The 13,058-nt window shown below is 45.5% G+C and overlaps 1 long non-coding RNA gene across 1 annotated transcript; it reads right to left on the bottom strand.

Annotated features, from left to right (window-relative positions):
* Nucleotides 1–453: 453 nt before the first annotated feature.
* LOC308484527 lies at nucleotides 454–9,557 on the bottom strand. The gene is made up of 4 exons (XR_013989932.1): nucleotides 9,404–9,557; nucleotides 4,547–4,645; nucleotides 3,270–3,383; nucleotides 454–808 (listed from the first exon to the last, which is right to left on the bottom strand). It is a non-coding gene; the product is annotated as an uncharacterized lncRNA (long non-coding RNA).
* Nucleotides 9,558–13,058: the final 3,501 nt, after the last annotated feature.

The following is a 13,058-nucleotide window of genomic DNA, read 5'->3' on the forward strand; positions in this document are numbered from 1 at the left end:
TGGGGTCACAAAGAGTTGGACATGACTAAACAACTAAACAACAACAACCTTAGCAAAGGATGCATCTATTTCAAATGAAGAAATAAGGGGGGGGGGGGTATGAAGAACAAAAGCCTCACGGAATGCAGCGGCTGAAGCTCTACTTGCCCAGTAAACACTGCAGTGAGGCACAAATCATCAGCGTCAATAGCAGATGGCCAGGATGATTGAAAGGCAACATCACATGACTGACAGACGGGCATGGTTTGTAAAGAAAAAGAAAACAAAATGGCCTCGTGGGCCATTTGAAAGGTCAAGGGGCAGTCCTAATTAGGCTGAGGGGCCAGCTCTTCCCTAGCCCAGACGGTGTGGTACATCTGGAGGTTGTCACACCTTGAGCTAGCCAGTGTGAATGGTGGGGGGAATTCCTTCCTCACCTACCCCTCATTCCCAAATGAAGAGAAGCAGGTACTCTTTTCTCCCTCCAGGTATCATTTTTTTATTCATTTCCATTCAGCCAATCATACAGGAGGACAAAAACAACTGGAAAGCCAAAGGAGCAAGTTCAAAGAAGATGACATGCGAGCAAGTAATGCGGTGGAAGCGTTGTTTCATGCTGAGCTGATGCTCGTGGTCCATTAGAAGAGGACATTCTTCAGCAGGAGCCCAGAGAGGGCCAGGAGGAGCGATGCATAAGGTGAAGGGGCCTTGTCACACACAATTTCATTGACTACTCCCGTAAATTGACCAGTTGCAGACTTCCCTAACTGGTTTTTCAAAGACTCACAAATAGCCTTCTTCTCACACTTCTTTTCGACCTGGAACGCCCCTGGATGTAGAATAGAAAGATGGGTTATCCACAGAATCAATGTTCCAAGCCATTATGGCCCAGACAATACATTTCCATGCCATTGGCATCCATTCTTTTCAGTAGCATGCTCAAGGAGGCGAACAAAATCAGAGCCACATGAAATAATCACAAGAACACGTCTTATTTTACTCGCAGCAAGATATGACGGTGTTCGTGTGAATTTATTGCAAAGGCTCCTTGGGATGTTTCTAAGAACAGGGACACACAGGGCCAGTCCAAGACATGGTGGCACCTGAGGCAAACCACAAAATGGCAGTAGCGTCCCCATTCCCCCCCCCCCAGTCAGGGAAGAAGGTGTGAGAGAAGATCTACATCAGGAACAAGAGCAGGAGGAAACCAGCAGTGCCTCCTATTCGCCAACGGGCATCTGCAGAGGCGGCATTGGGAGGGGGCTGCCGGGGAGACGGTAAAACCAGCCTCCAAGAAACACACCACCGTGGTGGCAACAGCAGATGATGCATTCCTTAGAGGCCAGGTCTGCTGCCCATGTGGAGTCTGCTGCCTGAGGCTGTCACTTCACCTTGCCTCATGGGTGAGCCGGCCCTGAAAATGTACTACATCACAACTTTGAGACTGGGTTGGGTGTTTCTGTCATATTGCTGCTGGTTATGGGTTTTTCAAAATCAATCTTATTTTTATTGAAAGAACAGAAAAAGGATCCCACTAGATGAAGCCAAAGTCCTTCCTTCTGTTCATACCATGGCCAATCAGATTCCTACGGGCAGACCAGAAGCAAGATATGGATGCAACAGCACTTTCCCAACATGTTTTCCTCAGCAGCTGATATTCAGATGCATGCTGTCTCTGACACTGGAGGTACTAGATATATGTCATATCTAATAGCCGTGGACAGCTGGGTGCACAATGCATTTTCTTAATCCCCCTTTAAATGGGGCAGCTGTCCCAGTGGTAGCCATTACTGCATAATGGAAGCAAATCCCAGAATTTAACTAAGGACTGTGCAACTTTCCCGTACGGGGCAAATTTAAGATGTGCACTGTTGTTTTGGGATTTGAAATTGATGGTGCATTGTGCATTAAGACATCTTACTGGAAGCAAGTTTGAGAAGGGTTGACCCTAAAGGTTGCTAATAAATATCCCATAAAAGGATCCTTAAGTGCATTACAGTACTTTCTTTGTGGTCATGGGGTGGGGAAAATGTTTCCACATCAATTCCAGCTATTAATGGCTGTGGATCACTCCCCATTCACAGGTGCCAGTTCCTTTTTGTGTGTTTGTGTGGAATGAGTCTGCAGTTGGGGAGACTGATTGCAAACGTGACTAAGGGGAAGGGGGATCTTTTTCTCTTTCTTGTCTTTTCTTTTCGTTTAAGTGTCATTCAAGCTGTCAGCAGCAAAAGGCAGAGTTCTGTGGGAAAGCAGAACGACTGTAGCATTAGCCAAATCTTTACTCCTTCACCGCCAATTGGGGGGAGGGGGGAATGGTAAGAATGATCATGATAGCGGCAATGAAAGGAGGAAAGAAGCTGAGAATGTTATTTGCCCAGGGATGGAAAGAAGAAAGAACGCCATCGAAAGAAGAATGGATAATGATGGACTATGTGGAAATGGCAAGGCTAACTGGGAAGATCAGGCACCAAGAGGATAATAAATTCGACAAAGAATGGCATAACTTTATAGAATATGTTAAGGAACACTGTAAACATTTAAAAAGGTTAGCAGGAGTGATATGGCACTTGTAATTTAAAACGACAAAGGATAAAATTGATGTGTAATAATTTAGATAAATGTAATTAGATGCAGTAAAAAAGAAATATAAATTTTGGAAGCCAAGGGAGAGGTGGGGGGAAGTCCGGGGGTTCAGGGAACCCCATAAATGTACTGATATGGATTGTGGTTTAATGTAAACGTGTATGTGTGTGTGTGTAAAATTGTTTTAAAACTTTGAAAATAAAAAATTTAAACTGAAAAGAAAAAGAAAAAGGAAGGAGGGAAGAAGCCCCCACTGCAATTATAAGTCCCTTCCTCTCTCTCTCCAAATTCTTCTTGCATTTGAAAAGTTTGCTCTGGAATTTTCCTCTTCCCCCAGGAAAGGGCTGTAATTCAAAAATAAAATTGGACATGTCTTTGAAGCAAAACGCAGGTGAGCCAAACTTGAATCCATATATGTCAGTGCCCTTCCAGACATTGGTGGACTCACCACACAGTTGTCCTTTCTTCACTGGTGGGGAAGGTGTGGCCTTACAGGTATTGTTGGGGCTCCATCTCCCATCAGCCTCAGCCAGCATGGTTGAGGGTCAGGGGTGCTGGGTGTTGGAATTCAGGAACATCTGAATGACCATACATTTCCCGCATTCAACCATCGCTCCACCCACTAGGCTACTTCATAGATTCCCGAGGATAATGCACAGCACAGCATTACCATTGGCTGAGAAAGACTTAGGCTCCCTCTCACTTACCACCGACTTCAGTCACTAAACGTTGGCAGACCTCATTCTTATCTTCACAAGTCACCTTTCGTCCAGAGCAAGTTTTAGCGTTACTGCTGCATACTTCACATTCCAAAGAACTAGCTGGGGAAAGGGAATAAAAAGGGTGTGTGTAAAATAAAGCCAGAAATGATAACACAACTGAGCAATGAACTGCCTTTTGATGGGAGATGAGGGATGGCATTATGCTGTGCCTTCTAAACCATTCGCATATTTTTGTTCTTTCCCCTTTTCTCACCACTAGGAATAAAGTAGGGGAAGTCTTTAATTTGCCCTAAAATATAATATAATCCTGTATGGTAATCATACTATGGGATTACTATAGTAATCCCAGCCCTCGTCCAGGAAAACAACCCAGTACATACATTATTATGTATGTGCATAATACAAACATACATTATTATGGCAGACATTATGATGCCCTAAAATTTCCCTCCCCCCCCCTTCCCATTGGGAAGAACAACAGAACAGAAATCCACCCCAGCACCTAGCCAAGCGAGGTCATCTGGGGCTGCTGACTTGCATCTAGGAAATAACTACCCGTATTTTTCGCTCCATTGGACAGGGAGAGATTGTGAGGGGCTAAAAAGGAAGCCAAAGCAGCCAGCGGGATCCATCCCGCTCGCCGCCTTGGCTTGTTCCATAGCCGCGCACAACCCCTCCAGCAGGGAGAGGTTGTGCGCAGCCTGTATGCTGCTCTTTGGGGCTGGGGGGGGAGATTTTTTTATTGATTTCCCCGTCTAAAACCTAGGTGCGCCCTATGGTCCAGTGCGCCCTATGGTGCGAAAAATACGGTAAGTGTCTACTCAGAAGAAAGCTGCACTGAGTTCAGTGGGTCTGGCTCCCAAGTAAGGGTGTGTGGGGCTATAGTGTTTTATCTAGGGAGCCAGGGCTCCTCTGGATGACAAGATCTTTTTGCACCAGGTCAGTGAGGACCACTTACTTTTTAAAATTCTCCCATATATTACTTCTTGGGGTGCTGCTGCCCCCCGCCCCCCTTGACTAACCCATGGGGGGGGCACAGGAAGAAAACAAGGTTGGAAGGGGGTCACTGTCGGAAAAAGGTTGGGAAACACTGGGATAGATGATCCTAGTTGTTCCCTCCAACTCTACAATTCTCTTTTTTTATTGTGGGGGGTGGAGATCCACAGGGTCAAATTTTGAAGGCTAGCTCAAGGCTCTTGTAAAGTTCAAATTGGGCTGGTTCTCATGAAAATGAACTGGATATCTCTCCAGTCTCTAATTACCTCCAGCAAGAAGCACAGAAAAGAGGAGAAGTCCCAGGGCAGCCTGCATGGTGATGGAAAGTCTCTGTTTGAGGAAAGATGTTCCCTGGACCAAAATGTCTGCAAAAGAAAATGAGACGCAAAAGACATTCAGTGGGGAAGCAGGCACATTCCTAAGGAAGGAAGTTGGAGATGTCGCTGAAAAGCACCAGAAAAACCCTGAATGGCTACAAAGTCCTTATGCTGGCTGATAAATGTCCACCTTTCCTCAGATATAATTCCTGATCCCTGATCTTCCAGAATTGGAAATCCTACTCAGAGGTTCCTCACTATGGAAAACAATGTTCCGCCTGGCCTTTGGTTTGGACTCAGTCTAACCCTTATGTTTCCCTCCCCTTATGGTTTTGATCTATGGGCTACTTTTAAAATGAGGCTGCATTTTAAATTGTATTTTAACCTGTATTTTTTTAACCTGGTTTTTTTCCTCCTATTATGTTTTTACTGTAATTTTACTGGTGTTAGCCGCTCTGAGCCTGGTCTGGCCGTGGAGGGCAGGGTATAAATAAAATTTATTATTAATTTAGTAGTAGTAGTAGTAGTAGTAGTAGTAGTAGTAGAGAATCATAGAATTGTAGAATTTGAAGGAACCCCTCAGGTCATCTAGTCCAACCCCCTGCAAATCAGGAATCTCATCTAAAGCATCCACGACAGATGGCCCCCCAACCTCTGCTTAAAAACCTCCATGGAAGGAGATGCAAAACAAGTAGAAATAAACTGAATAAGTCTGCACATTGTTTTTTGTGCTTTCAGTAATGGTGAAGGTGACATGTTTCAGAAGCAAGCAAATTCCTGTTAAGTTTAGGTTCCTGCATCAGAGGAGGGTTGGACTAGATGACCATTGGGGTCTCTTCCAGTTCTACGATTCTATGATTCTATGAACTTTCTGGAATGGGGGGCATTTTTCATTCTGTTCTGGAACAATGAATATCAAGGATATATCAAGCAGTATGTTTTTGAGCTAATGAAAGTACCTCTCGTTTGCGTAGAGTTTATGACAGTGTGGGTAAAAAAATGAATCGGTTTTACTGTGTGTGTTTGTGTGTGTGTGTGTGTGTGTGTGTGTGTGTGTGTACATGTAAGGCTGTTATCAAGCTGCAGTTCACAGGGCCACCAGTAGGTGGCCCACTTCAGTGTGATGACAGAACAGCAGACAAGTAGGCAAGAAAGTCATGGCGGTGGCAGACGGCCTAGGCAAGCTGTTCAGGGAGTGGTTGCCAAACCACTGTGTGAAACACTGCAGTGAGGTTTAATGGAGGGGGGGAGGCTCTCCAGAAAGCCGTTAGTTAATTAAAATAAGAGGAAGCTTATTCCGTGTGTGTGAATGTGTGTCGAAAGTAGTCTACTGTACAAAGGCAAAAAACAACAACCCATTTGTTGCTCTGGCTACTTTTGCCTCTGCCACACCCATCACTGATATGTGGCCCAAGGGAGGCTGCCCAGGAGAGATTGCAGCCCTTGGGTGCAAAAAGCTTCCCTAGGCCTTGCCTAGCCTTGCTAGAGACAGAACTGAGGTCTAAGGAGCCCATCAACTCTGGACTGCTGTGATTTGTGCCCCTCGGCTACCAGCTGTGGCTACATCCATAACACATGAAGGTCTAGGTCTGCTATACCTACCTCTCTCCAGAGCCAACTCCTAGGGGCCGAGGTCCCTTCAGCCCCCCCCCCAAAAAAAATATTTGACAGGGCCGTCCTCCCTCAAAGTTGATAGGTATTGCCATTCAAATGGTATGCGCATGCTGCATCATGTGATTGATTGTGCGAGGTGAGCCTTACCTGCCCCCCATATTTTATTCAAGTTGCCACCCATGCTCCAAATTCTACACTGGATCTCAGACTGGGAAACCTGTGACCCTCTAGAACAGGGTTTCTCAAACTTGGGTCTCCAGCTGGTTTTGAACTACAGTTCCCATCATCCCTGACCACCGGTCCTGCTAGCTAGGGATGATGGGAGTTGTAGTCCAAAAACAGCTGGAGACCTAAGTTTGGGAAACTCAGCTCTAGAGGATGTTGGACTCCAGTTCCCAGCATCCCCTCCCATCACAGCCAATCATCAGGGAGGATGACTTCCCAAGCTCTGCACAAGGTTCTGTCCAAGCAACCTTGGTTTTCGCTCTCTCCTACTCCCTTCTAGAGGCCACCATTCATTTATGAAAGGGGAGATGCCCAGTTTTGCCAGTGTGTGGCTATCCTAAGCCAGAGGTTTGCTTGATTGTTTTTATTTGTATAACCCCTGTTTCCTCCAAAGAGTTCAAGGTTGTGATCATTCAGGGGCACCTCCCAAGTCCTACTGCAATGCTCTAACTGCTACAATACGCTGCTCCTCAAACTGTGGTCTTCCAAGCTTTGGTTCAGGCAGTGCACAAAAAAAGGCTGCCGAACAGCCCATAATATCTCTGCCCTGTCCTGCCTTCCTAGAACTTGGCTCACAAACACACCCACATCCGTCGCATTAGAAAGGTATTGAAGTATGGATCCTGCATGTTCTTCCATCTGTAGGATAAAAGTAGTTTATTAAATAGCCTGCTGAGACCCCCAACAATTTTCAGGAGGTCCGTCAGGGTGGGAGAGCTTTAGCACTATTGTCCTAAACCTCCCCCCCCCTCTCCCCAGTATACAGCTTTCCCATAAATACATTTTTGAAATGTATAAATATTCAAAAATGTTGTTTCTATTGATGAATGCTGCTTGTGCCTTCACTGCTGTCTTCCTTGTTTTCTGATTACCAGCTCTGTCTGAGAAGGGGCTTCGCAGAACTATTTCACCCTTGTCTGCAAGTCTCCTGCATGGTTGGTGTTTTTGCCTATCCCTGCGGGTTCATTAGGGAAGTTAGTTAATTCACTTTAAAAAATAATAATAACAACAACACATGAATCCTTTTCCTTCAAGGAGCTCAAGATAACAGCATGTGTGGTTTCTCTCCCCCGTCCAATTTATCCTCACAAAAACCCTGCAAAATAGGTTGTGGTGAGAGATAGTGACTAGCCCAGAGGGCAGCCACAGTTGAGGTGAATGAGGGAGTGGGGAACCCCGGTCTCTAGCCCCCCCCAGCCACGCCCCAGCTGCAATGCTCCCACCTCAGTCAGACACCTCTTTCTGCGTAATGGGTAAAATAGCTCTTCCCTCCCTCACTCTCAACTTTTATCCAGGGATCAATCAGTAAAGAAGAGGCCTGGATGGGAGAGGAAGGGCCTTGTGTGGGATTGTTTAGAAGAGACCAGAAGGGTCAGGCTCCCCAAGAGTCAAACGCTGAGATGCAGCAGGAGGCCAAAGTCGTGTGTTGAAATGATGTCACTCGCGGATTTCGAACCTCGGATTTGTGTTGCCCCAGAAATCGTGCCCCCCCCCCCAAGTCTGGTCAGACACTCGTAAGGTTCCTACACAGTGGTACCTCGGGTTAAGAACTTAATCCGTTCTGGAGTTCCGTACTTAACCTGAAACTGTTCTTAACCTGAAGCACCACTTTAGCTAATGGGGCCTCCAGCTGCCGCTGCGCCGCCGGAGCCCGATTTCTGTTCTCATCCTGAAGCAAAGTTCTTAACCCGAGGTACTATTTCTGGGTTAGCGGAGTCTGTAACCTGAAGTGTATGTAACCCGAGGTACCACTGTATAAATACGGTTATGAATTAAAACTCTCTGTATTTGGAAGTTCCCTAATATGGTTGCAAGCAGCAAATTTGTCTCCTCTCTCCCCCCAGCCGCTCGCCTTTGATGTCTCATTTTCTTCCTCTCTCACAAACAGCCAATCAAGCCACAGACTCCATTCCAATTATCATTCAGAAACTCACGGAATGTTTCGCATCCTGTACCTTTTCCGAGGCCAGTCTTCTGTGCGAGATTGTTTCATTTTCTCCTCGTGCACAGAGACTGCTGGAAACTTAACAGCATTTTTTTAATAGAACGAACTCCCAACTGTGCATGATGAGCAACGGGGAGCAGGCAACTCCCCAATGCCAGCCTGTAAAACAATGTTCATCTCCCCCTTTAAAAAGCAACAGCATTCACTTGGAGCCAAATGAAGCATCTCCCTTTTTTTTCTTGCAAACCAAATGCAAAAGCCTCCAACTGCCTTTGGATAGGAAACTGCCTCATGTTGAGCCAGACCTTTGGTCCACCTAGATCAGTGTTGTCTACACAGACTGGCCGCAGCTCCCCAGGGTTTGGGGCAACCGTGAATTGATTTATCAGCAGAGGCAAAGTATTTTAAGTATTTGATTATCCAGCAGAGGAGATGCCCAGGATTGAACCTGGGACTTTGGGGCATACAAAGCAGATGCTCTGTTACTCAGCCGCAACCACTTTGTTGTGAGCTTTGATGGGGGGAAAATGTATCTCCCCATTCATGGAATCATAGAATCTTAGACCTGGAAGGGACCCAAGGGGCATCTAGTCCAACCCCCTGCAATGCAGGAATCTCAGCTAAAGCATCCATGACAGATGGCCACCCAACCTCTGCTTAAAAACCTCCAAGGAAGGAGAGTCCTTTCTTTCCAGCCCCACCCAAACAGCTGGGGCATGTTCAGTAGCTAGCAGGTGCCAGTCAACAAGCTATACCAGAGACCAAGCTAATATGTTTTCACTCAACACATCTCCTCTGCTGTTCCTGCTTTCATATATTAGCAGGGAGATGCTCATCAATTTGCTAATTGGAAAGTGCTACAGCTTGCTTATTCCTATGCTGGATGAGAGGGCAATCTGGAGAGGAAGATAAGTTTTAATGGTAGCATGTGGTGAATTTCCAGGGATAATGGAAGGCTTGGAAGCCAGTCACCCCACCTTAGGCCCTAAAGTCTTCCATGCCAAGCAGTCGAAAGTACTCACCAGCAGCTATGAAGGAGGCAGAGGCAATTTCAAACGTTGTCCAGAGCTGGGAGCTGAGCTTCTTTGGAATCCTTGATTACACCAAGGTCTCCTCCCACTGTCTGAGGCAGCTGAGAATGTTTTGCAGAATAAAAGAGAGAAGTATTTTTCTTCCCCAGAAAGGGGGAGGAGCAACACACCAGCTGCTCCGCCCTCCACCCTGCCCCTGCTCCCCATCAAATTGACTCGGGCCAAATGAGGGCGGTATCAATGAAGCTTCTCCAAAAAAGGCCCAAGTGAGGAAGCTGTGTGTTCCTCTATTCGGGTGAGATGCTAAGCAACTCCAGGAAACCTCAAGGTTTGGACACAGCAGAGGAAACGTTGGGAGACACGCAAAAGCAATGTCCACCCTCCCCAGCCTAGACCCAGCTTGGGGTCCTTTTCAAAATGCCGGTGCCGAGGCTGCAGCATTTTTATTTATAATATTTTGGTTCTGCAGTTCATGAGAGAAAGAGCCTCCCACTTCGCCGCCGCTTGCTGCTAAATGCAAAAGGCTTCCTGAAGTGGTCTGTTTTCAAATTGTTTTTGGCACTGGCCACAGTACTGCGTGCCAATTCAATTTAGCTAAAACCTTGGGTTGTTTTTAAAGCAACTGTCTGTCTACCTGACCTCCTCGTCTGGGGGGGGGGGGGGAGTGATTTATTCCTCCAGAGCCCACCAGGATTGATGGTGGATAGGCAAGTGTGTATTACTAGATACAGCAATAATGCACTCTGCCGCTTCCTTTATTGGCTGTGTCTTGCAGAGAGAGAAAATTGTTGCACGCACACCAGTCTGTGAGGTCTGAGAGGCTCCGGGGCGGGGCGGGGCGGTGCTTACCCAGCTGTCTGCTTTCCTTGGAATGAAGATGAATAGAGATTGTGGTATCTTGAGGATATATGGTTCTATTCACACATACAGTGGTACCTTGGGTTACATACGCTTCAGGTTACATACGCTTCAGGTTACAGACTCCGCTAACCCAGAAATAGTACCTTGGGTTAAGAACTTTGCTTCAGGATGAGAACAGAAATCATGCTCCGGCGGTGCAGCAGCAGCAGGAGGAGGCCCCATTAGCTAAAGTGGTGCTTCAGGTTAAGAACAGACCTCAGGAATGAATTAAGTACTTAACCCGAGGTACCACTGTATAGATAACGTGTGTTACATGCCACTCCAATCTCCGAGTGGTGCAAGATTCCAGGGGTCCCACGCACTTGCCTAGAGTTCGTGTTTCCTTTTGGGAATGAGGCACAACAGAGACTGTGGTGTCTTTCTAATATATGCTTTGTTCATGCATATATACAACCTGAGCCTGTGACTGGGAGGCTCGCAGCATTAAACACTCCAAAAAGTTCCTGTTTCTCCAATTGCTGCAGCCTTGGAACCAAAAAGAAATCCGCTGTCGTTCTCTCTCCCTCACTGGCTTGCCGCATTTTACCAACTGCAACCTTCTTCCCCTAAGTCATATAACCACCACTGCAAACCCAACCCTCAAAACTCTGGCATTGCCTTCTGGCTGACTTACTTTCAGTTGAAGGAGAGGCTCACACCCATCTGCTGTCTGGCACCAAGTCTTTACTTTGTTAATGACCCATTACCTTCCTTTTGATCACTTAATGGCTCTTCTCCCAGGCGATTTCCTGAACACAGGAAGTTGGTCTGCCTTATATTTTAACACACACAAAAATCCCTGTATGGCACTCAGGTTAAGATTCCAAGAATTGATTAAATTAAAACTACTGGATGCAAGAATTTGGGGGTCGGGTCTGGCACTCCCAAACTCATAACATAAGCGTAGGATGGAGGGGCTCATAGCATTAACAGTCCTCCCCGTTAAGTTCCCGGGGAAGCACCAAACTCAGCTTTTGAACCCAGCACAGAACAGACATGTCTCTGTGTACCTCTGTTTCCCTCATTTCAAGGAAACCAAATCCTGGGTAAATGCCTGGAACTCCTGGGATCTCACATCACTTTGAGGTTGGGGCAGTGTGCAACACTATCTTAGTGTGCATTGAGAGCAGAGATAATAGGTTTGAGCCAAGAGAGTGAGGATGCATGATAAGGCAAAATGACCTGATAATCAACCAGAGATAGAAGGACTGTTGGGGGGAAATGTCTTTGTACAAGATAAGAGAGAACTGACTAAACTGACAGATGTCAGCTAGAGCAAAAATTGTGAAACCAACCAACCAAATGAAGGATGTTCTTGTGTAATGGAGTATCCATGAGTACACTGAGTTTAGGCAAGAAGCCTGTCTATTTATTTTTTTCATTATTTATATTTACTAATTGTTTTTATTAGCAAGTGCATAAAGTCAAAGGGATGTGTGTTAAGATGAAAATGAGAAGACATATGGCATTACTTAATGCAATGCCCACTATATGCAGACCCAAGAAATCAATTTATAAAACTCCTTATATACATAATTTTCATTAGATTTTCTGTTTTACAATTTCAAATTAACATTTTATGTCCTTAAGATATCAATGACTTCTCTTTCCATGGTTCATTTTGCATATCTTACATTCCCTGCATATTTCACAAAAACTATTCCAATTGGTTTTCCATTATTACATCCATCAAAGATTACTGACACTGTTGAATTTATCTTAATGCTGCCAGCATTTTCAGCTGCACACAGTTATTTTCCATAGACTCAAAAAATGTTTTCCAGTCTTCTTTAAACATATGTTTGCTCTCTTATTCTATATGTGAAGTCTGCAAGTTGTGCATATTTTGTCAACTTAAGTTGCCAATCTTCTTTAGTTGGGACCTCGCTCACTTTCCATTTTTGGGCTAACAAAACATGGGCCGCAGTTGTTGCATACATAAATAACCTTTTCTGACACCTGCAGATTTCAGTCTGAAATCCCCAGTTTATAAAACTTCTGTTCATGAAGGAAATCAGTTTAACCAGGGTGGAGGAGAGGGTAACACAGCAGCAGTGCTCCTATTGGGTATTACAGATGCCAAGCAGGAATATATGGGGCAAGGTGGACTTTTTCTCACCTACTGCTTGAGGTCTATCACATGGGGTCATGAAGGGACCCAGCCTACTCCCCATTCCTGACTGAGTGAGGGGAAAGGTGGTGGATCTTTGCCCCTCGAGGCTTTTTGCAACATGCATCCAGAATTGCAGCTGGCAGAACTTGAGCATGTAATTCAATTAACACATTGCTTAATGAAACCAATAAGTAGAACCTACAGGGAAATTTAAAGAACATTGTCAAGTTCAAACCCCTCCAGAGCAACCAATATTTTCATTGCTTCTCCCCACCCTCCCCACCAAATACAGTTTTGATCTGTCTTCCAGTGCTCATCCTTATATTATAGCACATTTTCAATAAGCACTGATTTGGCAGGATAGCAGTTCTGTTAATGTACTTCAACTGAGCACAATGTACTCTTCTCTTAATTGAAGGTTATTCAGTCTCTGAATGCAATAAAAGCTGGAGGGATTCCAAATGGAAAAGAATATAATTTGCAGAGCAATCTAGTCTGTGCCATTTCCAAAGCATTTACAGCAACAGGGAGGAATCTGTAGCCCTCCAGACACAGCTAGACCACAACTCATTCCTGACCATTGGCAATACTGGCCAGGACTGATGGGAGCTGAAGTCCAACTACATTGGGAGG

Source organism: Podarcis pityusensis (assembly GCF_964106645.2).
Source record: "Podarcis pityusensis genome assembly, chromosome: 8".
NCBI classification, from domain to species: Eukaryota; Metazoa; Chordata; class Lepidosauria; order Squamata; family Lacertidae; genus Podarcis; species Podarcis pityusensis.